This window comes from Talpa occidentalis, unplaced genomic scaffold (genome assembly GCF_014898055.3).
Source record: "Talpa occidentalis isolate TD23 unplaced genomic scaffold, MPIMG_talOcc4v2.1 talOcc4.8, whole genome shotgun sequence".
Classification (NCBI taxonomy): Eukaryota; Metazoa; Chordata; class Mammalia; order Eulipotyphla; family Talpidae; genus Talpa; species Talpa occidentalis.
In genome coordinates, this window is record NW_023605194.1 from 38,444,281 (window position 1) to 38,457,284 (window position 13,004).

The following is a 13,004-nucleotide window of genomic DNA, read 5'->3' on the forward strand; positions in this document are numbered from 1 at the left end:
AGACTGAGCCTGTTTCCTGCCACGTTAAGATACAGCTTTTACAGGCTTTAGTCTTCTCTCTGGACTCTTAAAAATAGCTCATCTTCTGTTGGAGAAATGACCCCACAATCAGAAATTATTATTTTTATTATTTAGGAATTTGGACTGAAAGCTTCTTATGCTGGGCGGAGGCTTCTGGAGTAACTCTGAGGACAGTGTGTGCACTCCAGGAGCTGAAAGTATTGAGAAAGAACTCACCTTTCCAGAAGCATGGAGCACAGCTAGCTATTCAGCAGAGGCAAGTGGACATTTGGCAAGTTCTCAGGACCAGATCCTGGGAGTGGGGTCCCATTCATTGTTCATTGGGCACCCTGAATTCTAAACCAGCTGTCTCCAAAGTGGGATGTGCAGAACTGTCCTTCAGTATGTAGGAAAGAAAGATTAAACCATCTCTCCTCACCCCTGACATCCTTTAAAATGACTTTTTCTGGGTGCATTTCATAAAGTATATATTAACATAGTATAGCATCTGATGAACATACCTTTGTGCACATATGGGGAGTGTACACTGATGGGGTTGCTCGTCCAGAGTGCTCCCCAGGCTTCTGAAGAAGAGCTATTTTCATGATAATGAGATCTCTTAACTGGAGGATAGATGTTAGAATCACTTGCAGCAGGGGGAGGTCCAGATAAAGAACAGAGTGAGTTGTAGTATAAATTGGCTTAGAACATCCCTTAGTTGATGTTTAACTAATGCAGATGGTGTTTAAGTCTCTTTGTGGATGATGTGTATTCTATTTATGGTAACAAATCTCAAGAGAGCCTTTCTGTGCCCGGGGAGGTAGCTTCCGGCAGTCACATTTTTTGCACACCTCATTCCATCTCTAACAGCATGAACATATTGGGTGATGGCTAACAGGAGGCAGCATGAGATAGAGCAGTGGTTTTCAAAGTGGGTGCCCTGAACCAGTAGCTTCAACATCACCTGGGAATTTGGTGGACATGCAAATTCTGAGGCTTGACTTCAGACTTCCAGAATCAGAGACTTGGGTGTGGGGTGGGGTGAGTCTAACATGTCTTGTTTAACCAGCCCTTCAAGGGATTTGATGCATAGATGAAACTGAGAAACACTGGGGAACACTGGCAGGACCATGGAGTCTTGAATCTGCCTCTGCTATGATTATGTGATCTTGAACAAGTTACTAATGGTCCCAGGCCTTGGTTTTCCCCTCTGACTAATGAGGGTTAGAACACCTCTCTTCCAACTTTAGTGTGAGTATTAAAAGAGGAGATAATTGCTATAAAGTGCTTTGTACCACACACAGCATATAGAAGCACTGAATATCTAGCTCCAGTTATTGCTTTCTCATTAACTGGGTTGCAATGGATGGCAGCAACTTCTGGAAGAAGCAGGCCCAGAAATGTCAATTCCCAATTCCTTCATCCCCTAGCTCTGTGACCTTGAGCAAGTCTATGTCTTTGAACTGTGGCTAAGAGCACACATCCAACAGAATCAAATGAGATAAGGTGCCTAAAGTGCTGTGTAATTTGTGAAATTCCCATCAAGTATGAGAAACTTCTAGATAGTTATTTAATGAGGTGGCTCTTACTTTGTCCTTTTGGAAAATACCTCCTTTCCTTTCATGTAATAAATTAGAGAGTCAAAAGTCACACCAGGCAGGACCTATAGGCTGGGTCACAGAAGGCTTTTTGTGGTCCCAAGAACCACTTTGCTTTCTCTCTATGCCATTTCTGTCCCTCACCCTGCTGCCCCCATCCTCTCAGGTCAGGTCCTGCCTCCCCTTGCTTTCCCCTGTGGTCTGATATTGCTCCTTTATTAAAATGTCAACAGCAAGTCATAAAAACTCTTTCTTGGAGAGGGGAGGGGTGACCATCCAGCAGTCCTTTAGTCATTATGATAATTGCTTGGGTGACCATGCCAAGACACCAAATAAATTGCTTCCTCTCTTTAAATGTGTCAGTGCTGTTTTGTGACTTGAAAGGCCCCTGTGCACAGATAAGCTTTGCCCATAATTTCACCAGATTCTTAAATGAGGCAAACAACTTTCCCTTCCCCACACACTCCCACTTTTTAACCATGACAATGTCCAATGACAACACACCTATCACCAGGGATGCCCAGAGCTGGCCATCACAGGCTGCTGGAAGGTTCCTGGCTTCTCCTGAGACTACAGCGGGCCCTGCAAGGGTGTCTGTAGCCCTGGGACATCCCAGGAGAAGAAACCCTCCACCCTGCCATTTACCACGCAGAGGGAGGAGTGCTCCACTTTCCTCATGGTCTCCTGTCTCAATGAGCCACACGTTGATGAAGTGAGAGCCTGTCACAGCCACATCTTTTCATTAGGCTGCTGATGAATAGGGAGCAGGAAAAATAACTTGGGCTCTATTGTGGTATTTCTCTACTTTGCAAACTGCCAGGATGTCCCTTCCCTTTAAGAGTGGAAGGGAGCGGAGGAGAGGAGTGAGCTGAGAGATTTCTGATATGCTGTTAGTGGTGCAGCCAATTAAAAAGAAATTAAAACAGAAATCTCTGCTGGCTGCTGCATTGCAAAAGTTGCCTCTCCTGGCCCCTCTAAACCCTTGAACAAATTAATTGGATGGATGGTGACTGGGTATCAGCTGAATCTTCTTTCCATGGTGGGCAGAGAGGCAGAAGAGGGAATGTGTGTGTGGGTGGGTGGGGAGGGTCATGATGCATTCAATTTGGGCATTTAGGGTAGAGAAAAATCAAATCTTCTGGAATTTCACTTTGAAGGTAATCAAAGGACAGTAAGAAAAACCTTCTGCTGCTCTGGAGAAAACAGTTTGAGGCTATGAAGCACCACTCTAGCCTCCAAATTCCACTTTTTCTCTATAGTCTCCCAGCCTCGTGTGGGCTAAAGCGTATTGTGAGGAAGACTTTTGCGACCGTGAGTGTTTTTGGAAGGGGTGAGTGAAAGGTCTGGAACATCCCAGGGTGCTATTAGTTGGCAGGAAGATGAATGGGATGACTTTGCCCTTATGCTGTGTCACACACACATTTGTTCCGAGGCTGTTTCCGCTCTGTGTATGATAGGATGGGACACAGGAGGCGGCTGCCTCCCCTTTCTGGGACCTGGACATTTTGAGTCGCCTGGATTCCTCCCTGACCTTGTGATGTCCTCAGCCTGCCTTCCACACATCCTCCTTTTGTCTTTTAAAGATACTATTTAAGAACGTAGACGATGACAGCTGTGACCCTATGGGTCTGGGGTGGAGGTCCCGGCAGTTCAGGGGGCAGGGAGTTCTGTCATGCCTCTGCTTCGGCCATCCCTGCTGGCTGCTGCTCTGGCCCTGGGATGGCCGTGGCCTCCCAGGGAACAGTTCTCGCCATGCACTGAGCCATAAAAAATTAAACTGCAGGGTTATCAAATATTTAATCTGCTGATGAATGAACACTTACAGATTTTTATGAATTCTTTGCTTTGATTAAATAAAATTGAAGGATGGGAATTTTCTTCTCAGTACTTTAGCAAAAGGCAGCTCAGGGTAGTGACTTTTTGCCCGGGATGTGGTGCTCAGGAGTGGTCTGAGTCCGGTGGCCTCCTGGCTCATGTGTCACCACTGACTCTATGCTTTAGAGACTTGAACTTTACCCAGATTGTGGTCAAGACGGGCAGCGCTAAGGGCAGCAGCTCCTTGCATTTTGCAGAGCAGTGTCCCAACAGATCCTAATTCCAGTATTCTCTATAACCTATCATCTTCATTTTTCTTACCTGTAAAATGGGAATAACAATACCTTCCTTATAAGATTATGATATGAGGTAGATGTCAAATGTCTTAAATTTAGCACTTATTAGGTTCTAAGAAATTACTTATTGTTATCCTTATTACTTTTCTGGACAGTCTTGATAGAGTTGATTTGTCTCCTTGGATTTGCACAGGCATGGTTGTGGAGGAGGATGTACCTACATTAGGTTGCTTTATGAAGTTCTATGATGTTATCAACTGACAAGCACACATGTTCATTTTTTAATTAATTCAAGACTAGGTGCAGGAGGTATGAGTGATTGGACTTTTGCCCTTCCAGGAAATATGCTTTTGTTGGGGAAGTGACACGTACACATTACATATGTACAAGTGTGTTATGTGTCCATTGTAGATGAAGAGAAAAGGTTCAAAAGTTGCGATTATTGGGGATGAGGACATGGAGGAGACTTTACCCTCCTGTACAGGGCTAGGTGCCCTGGGTCTGGCACTTTGGAGAGATTGGCCGCAGTCCTTGTGGTATTGAAAGAACTCAGAGAGGGGAGCCATTGGGACAAACTTAGATGCGAGCCATCCAAATGTAAATAAAAATCTCTAGTCCTGCATTTACTGAATTTCCTGCTGCTAGAGAAGGTGATGATGTCCTTATTTGCCTGGGTGATTTATTAGGATAGTAAAAGTAAACATGACCCTCTCTAAGCACCTCTGGCTCAACTGGGAGGAGATGCACTTGCTGCCCCAGAAGGAACCATTGTGGATAGGGTCCCATCAGAGTTTAATGACGGGGCTTTGCCTACTCAGCCTGGGTCGCTATGCTGGCTCCGGCCACATATCAGAAACTGGAACTGGATCCTTGAGGCCAGATAGGAGTTGGACATGGCCAGCTCTTTCCTATCACTGGCCTGTAGCCAGCCCAGGTCCTGATGTCTGTGCCCTGTGATTTTTTGGCTGGTGGCTCCATCTCATAAAGAGTAAGTGCCAACATCCCAGTTGACATACATCGGTGCCGTGGTTGGTGAGGTCAGTGGATCCGGAGGGAGTTGCATCCAGCTTCTGTCTTGGTTGAAGGCCAAGGTGCTCCATGGGGGTCATTCTCCTTTTTAACCTATTCAGTCAATTGACCAGTAAGTCAGTCTTTCCTGAGGCTTGAGGCTTGAGGTGTTGAAAAAAAAAACACTCTAGGATTGGCTCTGTAGGGAGGAAAAGGAATTATATGGCAGAGACCCCCTCCTGTGCCCAAGGAACTTCCAGTTCAACAGAGGGACACAGGAGAGAAATGCATGAAAAGTTAAGCAACTTGTACTGCCCTGAAAGACAAGAACATGGGCAACAATTCAGGAGATGTCCTTAGACGGCGTGTGCTCAGCCTTGTAAATGTCTGAGGTGGGGGTGTGGGTATGACAGGCTGGGGCATGGGGTAGGAGGATGGGGAGCTGCCTCCTTGGTCAGCATCTGTGTCTCTTTGTTTCTTCAGCTTCTTTACATGACAAGAGATAAACTCTCTGTCTCTTTCCAAATCCCAACAAGGATGAGTAATATCTGTGGACATACTTTTCCACTTTTTAGTCCCCTCCTACTGCTTATGAAAGTCCTATGGGTGCACTATAAAATATTTGCAAGGAACAGTCGAGTGCCAAGAAGCAGAGATAAAAGCAGAGACATAATCACATCAGAAACATCTACTCCTATTCACATTCTGCTTTATTTTCTCCCAATGACATTACCGTGCATTTTTCTTTATATTGCTGAGATCATAGAGTGTGTGCAATTTAGTGTTCTACTTTCCCCTTAATATCACCATATTATCAGTGTTTCCACGTTTCATTGAGACTCTATAAACATATTTTTACATGATTTATCTCCCAGGATAGGTATACTCATCCCTTCCCCTTAGATTTTCTATTTAGTTTGTCCTTTTTTCTTTTGCTGTTATTGGTAAAATTATATTGAATATCTTACTGTGGAGTAATATATGTTGCCTTATTTGTTCATATACTTAAAAAATTTTGAATATCGGTAGTGTGCAAGACAATGTGCATATAACCCTAAGAGGAAAAGGACTTTTAGAGGAAAGCCATCTGAAGTAGCATCTGTATGAAAAGAACACGTGCATGCAGAACTGGAGAAGATGCACAATTTTGCGATGCTATTATGTATAGTCACTGTCCTTGACTTGCAATAGGTCTGTGGGTTGATTAATTGTTCTGGGCCTCAGTTTCCACATCTGTAGTAACTAGGTGGATTTGACATTGCTTCCTGCCTTCAACAATTTAACTGCAAATGCAAGATCACCCATGGATCCTTCTTTCAGATGACTCACAGCGTCTGTCTCTGTTGTGAGTGTATGTGGTACAGAGGTGCCACTGTTGCAGGGCTTGGACATAGCCCATTCTTGTCCACTTGAGGTCCTTCTTTAGAGGAACTTGACTGTCGCTCAGTTCTATTTGAAACTTGCTCGGACTTAACAGAATTTTATAAAATTGTTAGCAGACCAATCACTGAAGTAAGACTGTTCTTCATCAAATGCTGATATCCCAAGAGAGAGGTTCCCTTTAAAAATTTGAGCAGGGTAAATGTTGGATAAGTGGGAAGAGTTTCTGCTGCCTTCAATCCATGATAAACTCAGAGAATGCATTGTCATGAGAAGTATTGAGGACAGAAGGTCACACAAAGACTCTTGAAAGATGTCGTAGAATTAAAGGCCAGAGGGATGTGGTACTTGCAGGGTATTTCAACTGGGCAATTTTGTGTGGCAGTGCCCCAGATTTCATGGGCCACAGATAATGGCACCCATCTATGTGAGCTATTGATCTCAGTTATAAGTAACACAATTGAGACAAGCTAACACAATTACATAGGGACTGAGAGACTAGCTAATTCCTAAGGATAGCTGTTCCTTACTGCGGTTATGCCTTTAGTTTTGTGTGTTCAAATAACTCAATTTTAGCAATTCATACAGATGGAATCAGGTTTAGGGGACTGATCCATACTTAGCTGACTCTTGAATGACTGGGGGTTCAGCTACACAGGATACAACAAGGAATGCGGTTGAGTAGGAGTATCATCCATCAATGTCATACATGACATCCTAGCCCTTAGAACTAACAGACATTCTTCATCTACCAGGGCATTCTTTCTGACTAAGCCGAGAGTCAGGCTCAGCATCCTTCTTAACACAATGCCCCAGGGAGCCAGTACCAAGGAAATGGAGTTCATTTGCTCTTGGGAGTAAAACTTTTTGTCACCCCAGGCATAGATGCATTCTTTCTCCTGTGAATAGCACCCAGTCGGAAAACAAGTACCTGGTAAGAGAAGACATAGAGTGGCCTGATAATTTGCATTTCTCTTTTCTAGGGATGTTTGTCCAAGGAACTGGCTGCCATCTTGAGTAAGATTACTGTGAATAAAAGAGTTATTCTTTTTACTGTCAGTCACTACAATTGAAGATTGCATCCCATTATGATTCCGAGTTATTTGGCAGTTATTTGACACTTCCCAGACAAGCTAGTCACACATGACAAGTGTTTTGTTATGTGTCTCTATAGCAACACCTGTAGAATAGGCAAGGTTGGCATTTTTTTAAGATTTATTTTCATTTATTTATGCATACAAGAACTGAGGTGTAGGCCAGAGGGGTTGGCAGGGCACAGGAGAGTGAAAGGATTCACCAGATACAGAGTGGGGAGCACAATAGGCAGATCTACTGAAATACACCACTGAGGGGAGCAGCGGGAGAGACAGGAGAGGTCTACCTTGCCATGTGGATCAGCGCCTTGGGTGGGGATTGAACTCATGCTGCAGTAGCTGCCTATAGTTTGATAGTGCTGAGACAACCCCTTGCACCACCAGGGAGGCCCCGCAAGGCTGGTATTGTAATAGGTGATGGAAGCTCAAGGAAGATAAATGACTTGTGTGAGGCAATTCACACAGCTAGAAGCATTGCTGGAAATCAGGTGTCCCTGCTCCCTGATGGCAATTCTCTTGATATTCCTTTGAAAATTAAAGAATAAATTTGTTTTACCTGTCTAGTTTGTACTAATGTGAATTCCTCTAGGGCAAGGTTTTGTCTTATTTATTTCTGTATGTTGACTACTTTTCCTCCCCAATTTCAAGTACTATGACTAACACACAGGAAGTGCTCAAGAAAATATGGCATGTGATGTGATTCAGCAGAAGATTAACTACTTAATTCAGGTTAGAAGCAGAGATGCCCCCTCCCTTGCACACTGGCTTTTCCCAGTTCCCATAGGGGTAAGGCGTGCCATGAGCTTTAATCTCAAGAGCAGATCTGGCTGTGAGTCTGCCCTGGCATACACACCTAAGCAGCAGATAATGACATTATCCGTGCACTGGAGGCTCTCTTCCCCACCAAGAGCTAGTCATTAAATCTTTATTTGCAGCCCCTGACAGCCGGTGCCCCAAGCCTCTAACCAGCTCAGGACCCAGGGTTAGAGCTGGATGGAGGAGTTCTTGTGCAGAAGGCCTCCAGGAGAGTGACTGATTGTGTCTCTGTTGCAAAAGGGCATCTTGGGAATGGTTGTCCCCATGCTGGGTGGGCGGTCAGGTGGGGCAGGAGAGAGTCCAGTATCAGGAGAGAGTGAGGTGAGGAGGAGCGGAAAGTAGATGGGGTTTAGAACTGTAGGAAGGAGTGGGAGGCCAAATAGCTCAGCTTCCCAATCCCTCTCTGGACCATCTTTGTTTTTTGATTTATAATGCGCCCCCTTTGGGGATGGCCTTTTGACATGTGCTAATTATAAATTGTCCTTCGTGCATTCTGAGAGTTCTAATAATTAGAATTTCTAATTCCAGTCTTCTGAGCTGTTCCCAGTAGCCTTATCCTGTGAGAGGAGCACTTGACACATTTGCTCCCCTGCTCACAGACACTGCAGGCAGCCAGAAGCCTGCAGCCTGCAGCCTGCAGGAAGGGTTCAGATTTGGGGAGTAGGATGGAAACTTCTCCCTGAAACCCAATGTCCTGGAAGGACTATTCTGTGGGTTTGCTCATTTTAAAAGAATGTTTTCAAGTCAAACAGACTGGGTAGGATGGTATAAATAATAGACCCTGGGCTCTGATTATAGCCCAACTAGGGCCTCACGGTGTAACCCTTGGCAAGAGATTCTCTGGACCTCGCCTATAAACCTAGGGTGCAATATCTGTGATTTCCCAGGGCCCTTCCAGTTCTGAGGTTATTTGAATCTGTGCAATGGGGTAATAGTGTGTTCTGAGCTGAAACCTTCAGTGACTCAATTTTCATGTAATTTGATAATAAGTTATTAAACAACTTTGTTCAGGGTCAAGGTTAGAGCTCAAGCTCTGTGTTTTTTTTTTTTTTTCCCACTTGACCCCATTGTTTTCTTACCTGCCCCTAACCTTGGCTTTTTTACCTTTCAAATGGGGATGCTAGTACTTGGATGAGAGGGAATCTGTATGTAAAGCAGAAAGCACTCAGCTTGCCTCAGGCATCTTCACACCCTCACATCAGCCTCCCTTGGGTCTCTTGGAAGGAGCCCCTACAGTTTCTTCACTGCCTCACCCAGTGTGAGGCCCCACTCCTAAAGTATCTTCAGGACCTTGTAGGAGTTGGTGCCTAGGATTGTGGCGGGGAGAAGATGGGTACCCCCGCTCCGTCTCTGGGCCACTCTGAGAACTTCAGTCCTGCGGAAAACTCAGCAGTCATATTTGACAAACTGGAGGGTAGAGCTTCAACAAGTAGGTTTTTGCGGGGACACTTTGGGTCCTGACACGCCCCCTTACACTGCCCCATGTCTTACTCACAGCTTTTGCTGTTTGGCCCCTGTGGGCATATGCATTTCAAGCCCTACCTTCTGTTGGGAGTCTCCGAGACCGATCAGGAAAGGCCCCAGAATGAAGCGAATGTCTCAGGGACACTAGGGAGGGGGAAGCATTAGGGGAAACCCATGTCACCCTACCTCTTTCCTCCATCCTATGATGACTGCCCTGGACTTGTGAGGACAGCAGGTCGGAGCCTGCTCAGAACACAGTTAGGGCCGAGGAGGGGCCGGCAGTCCTCCTAGGGTGCATAGCTGATTAAAATAACCAGATTAACCAACCCTCAAAGAGACATATTTATAGCTATGGCGGGATGTTATTAAGGATCTAATTTGGATCAGGACTCTGGAAATATTATTTTCAGGCCTAGAGGAGAACCCTGCAGGCAGGTGACCAGGTCTCCTGGGGCTTGGTGCTCATTCTGAATCCAACTCTCAAGGTTGGAGGAAATTTGAAAGGCTCTGTTGGCCCATCCTTCCACCTCATGCTTTTGCCACAGCCCTGGAGTCCCCAGTGAGGGGCCCTGCAACCTCTTCTTAAGCATGCCAGTGCCAGGGAGCCCCTCTCTATCCAAGCAGGTCCCTTCTATTCTAGGAAAGACAGAAGGCATGTTCCTCTTTCTGAATCTTCCATCTGCTGATTCTGGTTCCATCCTTGGAGAGGGACAGAATATGTTTGGCAACTCTTTGCAGATCTTGCAGATGGGCTAATGGTTTTCTTGACCTTCTCTGTTCCAGGTGAGGGCTCCAGCATATCCTTCAGCAGCTCCTCTCGGGATATAATTCCCCCATTTTGGATGTCAGTTCTGGGGTCCCAACCTCCTATAATGCCTGCCTTGTGGGGATAGCTGTAATTCTGGATTGAGGTGAAATTTGGCTAATTGTAGTCAACTGATTTTTGTTGAGGAATTTTGGGGGGAAAGATTACTTTCCCAAATCAATCACTCAACAGGCCCCTGTACTATAGGTTTGGTGAGGAGAAAGAGGGGAGCTGAGTATTGATGGAGGGGGTCTACCCCGGGGGTACCAGGTCAGGTAGTCAGGCCACATTGTGGGGTATATAAGCCAGCATATCTTGATGGGTAGTCCTCTGGCAAATGAGAATTTGGGTAGTTTGGGGGGCATACATCCCTCCCTGTCCAACTTGAGGATGGTGGGTTCCCATTTGAAGTTGCCCTTGATGGGGAGAACCTGGGGTACATCTTGTGCTAGGCTCTGTCCCTGTTCATAGAGGCACACCATCCATGACACTGAATGGATTAAGTGCACTTGAGACCCAGTGCTGTGGCTGACCTACCCCTCCTGAGATCTTGAGTGAGTGTCCACACTTTTCTGATCTTCGGGTTTTACCTGCCTCCTTTGTTGTTGTAAGAATTAAATGGAAGGATGCCTGTGAATAAACACAGGCTTCAAAGTTCTCCACAAATGTCACAGATGAAAGATTAGGAAGCCACCTCTGTGTGTACAGATATTTATATTTTAGTGCTAGCCACAACAAAACAAGAAGAAATAAATTAGTTTTCTGATGTGGGAAAATCAGACTTTAGAAGATATTTCTTAGCAGCTGTCATAGTAGGGTTGGATTAATTGTCCAAATACCAATTTTTCTCTGTTTTGTTTTAAAGTTCTCTGTTTTCTACTGAAAGAGAGAAAATGGTGTGTGTATGTAGTGTGTGCATTAGTGTGTATATCTGTGTGTATCTGTATGTGTGGTAGGTGATATGTGCATGTATAAATCTAGTGTGCATGTGAATGTGGTTGTGTGTGGTGTATGTGTGGTGTGCTTTTATTCTTTGCATGATCCAGGGCTCCTCCTCTGTGATCAGGAAAGCCCTCTTAGCCACTTCCATTCTCACCCCAGTTCCCTCCTTCTCACCTCCTTAGCTGCGGTAGTTGTGCTTACATTACCAAAAAGAAATTGATGGGGGCAGCCAAGTTTCAGGACAAACAAATGCCTAGAAATTGCACTTCTTGGAGAAATGAGCCTTTGGTGGCTCCCCTAGAGAAACCCTTGTCGCTTGAAATAAGATGAGAGTTTCCCAAGTTAGCCCCAGCAAGGTGGCAGATCCTGTGGGCAGGCTTGAAAATGATTAAATGACCAGTTCAATGTGATCAGGATTATAGTCGAGTGGCTTATTTCTACTCCCCTGCCTGACTTGCAGCTAAAAATAAGATTCAGGAATCAGATTTTTCTTTTTTTGTCCTCACCAAAAAGCAATCTTTGCAAGTGCTGGCCTTTAGAAGATATTTTAGATGATGTTTCCCGAGAAGAGTTCCTGCCTAGAGGCTCGGGGGTGCCTGAGTCTCTGCAACTCTGGGCGTGCAGGATGAGGTGTGTGGCTCTTGGTCTGCATCTGGTGTGCCACAAAGCCTTCCCTTTGCAACATCCAGGGAGGGGCTTCAATGACATGATTTTGTGGGGTTACCTTCTTGGTGCTGGAACATGAGCTCCATGAGGGCAAGGACTGTGTCCATCTTTATCTTTGTACCTGTGAGATAGTCATTTGTGGGATAATCATTTTGGAATGAGTGAATATATTTCCATGTCTGAAGCCCTGCTCAGAATTGGCACCAGGAACAGAGAATGCCACCTCCTTCTCTCTCTTAGCTCTCTCCAAACAGTTGGTGACCAGTGGAGAAGATGACCTTGGGGTTTCTGCCCCAAATCTTTCATGCCTCCAAAAGATGCTGAGAGCAAAAGCCAGGGCATGAGAGGGCATCTGACCACTGTTTCCTTCCCCCTCGTGACTGATGGGATTCACAGAATCTTGGCAGCGTGACTAAGGTCTTCATCTGCTATTAGCTGATTAGAATGAACAAAAAATCTGCATCCCCAGACAGCCTGTTCCTGATGCAATTGAAGAAAGACTGAGGAGCTCTCAGTGACTTCCTGGCTTATAGGGTCCTATTTTTGGCCTCAAACCCATTGTGAGTTACTATCTTTCCCCGCAGCCATCAGTGGGGAAATCCATTAACAAGTTAAAATTCCCTTCAGAGTCACGATGGCTTTGGCTTCTGGATTTCTAAATGACCTTAATTTTAATCACCCATGCCATCCAGGTCTGCAAGCAGCCACGGTCACTTGTTCTTTTGCCACTTGCTGAGGCAGCAAAGTGCTGGGGTTTTCACAGTCTGGTCTGATGTCTGGGTTCACGGGTGATCCCTCTGAATGTCTTCCTGGTTTTTGAAGGTCTTTGTGCCCTTTTGGCCTCTCCCAAAATTTTTCAGTCAGCTGTTGATAAGGTCACACTCATACTGGAAATTTTCCATCAGCACTCATTAGCTCCTCTTGGACCCCTCTGGTGATGTTCTGGGTCCCTTTGCAAGACAAATTGAGAATGAGATACAGCTCTCAAGCTGCCACCACTACCAGCCTGTGTTATTTATCCTTGGCCTGCAGAGCTGTTCAGAACCCTAACCAGAAGTTCTCCCTCTCCACCAGCCTGCAAGGGAAGTCTTCTGATTCCCGTAATTTGGAGATCTGGATG

At 45.4% G+C, this 13,004-nt stretch overlaps 1 protein-coding gene across 20 annotated transcripts in view; it reads left to right on the plus strand.

The window, feature by feature from the left end:
- KCNMA1 (potassium calcium-activated channel subfamily M alpha 1) overlaps window positions 1-13,004 on the plus strand; it is a 696,711-nt gene that overhangs the window by 127,512 nt on the left and 556,195 nt on the right. The gene's annotated exons all lie outside the window — the stretch shown is intronic.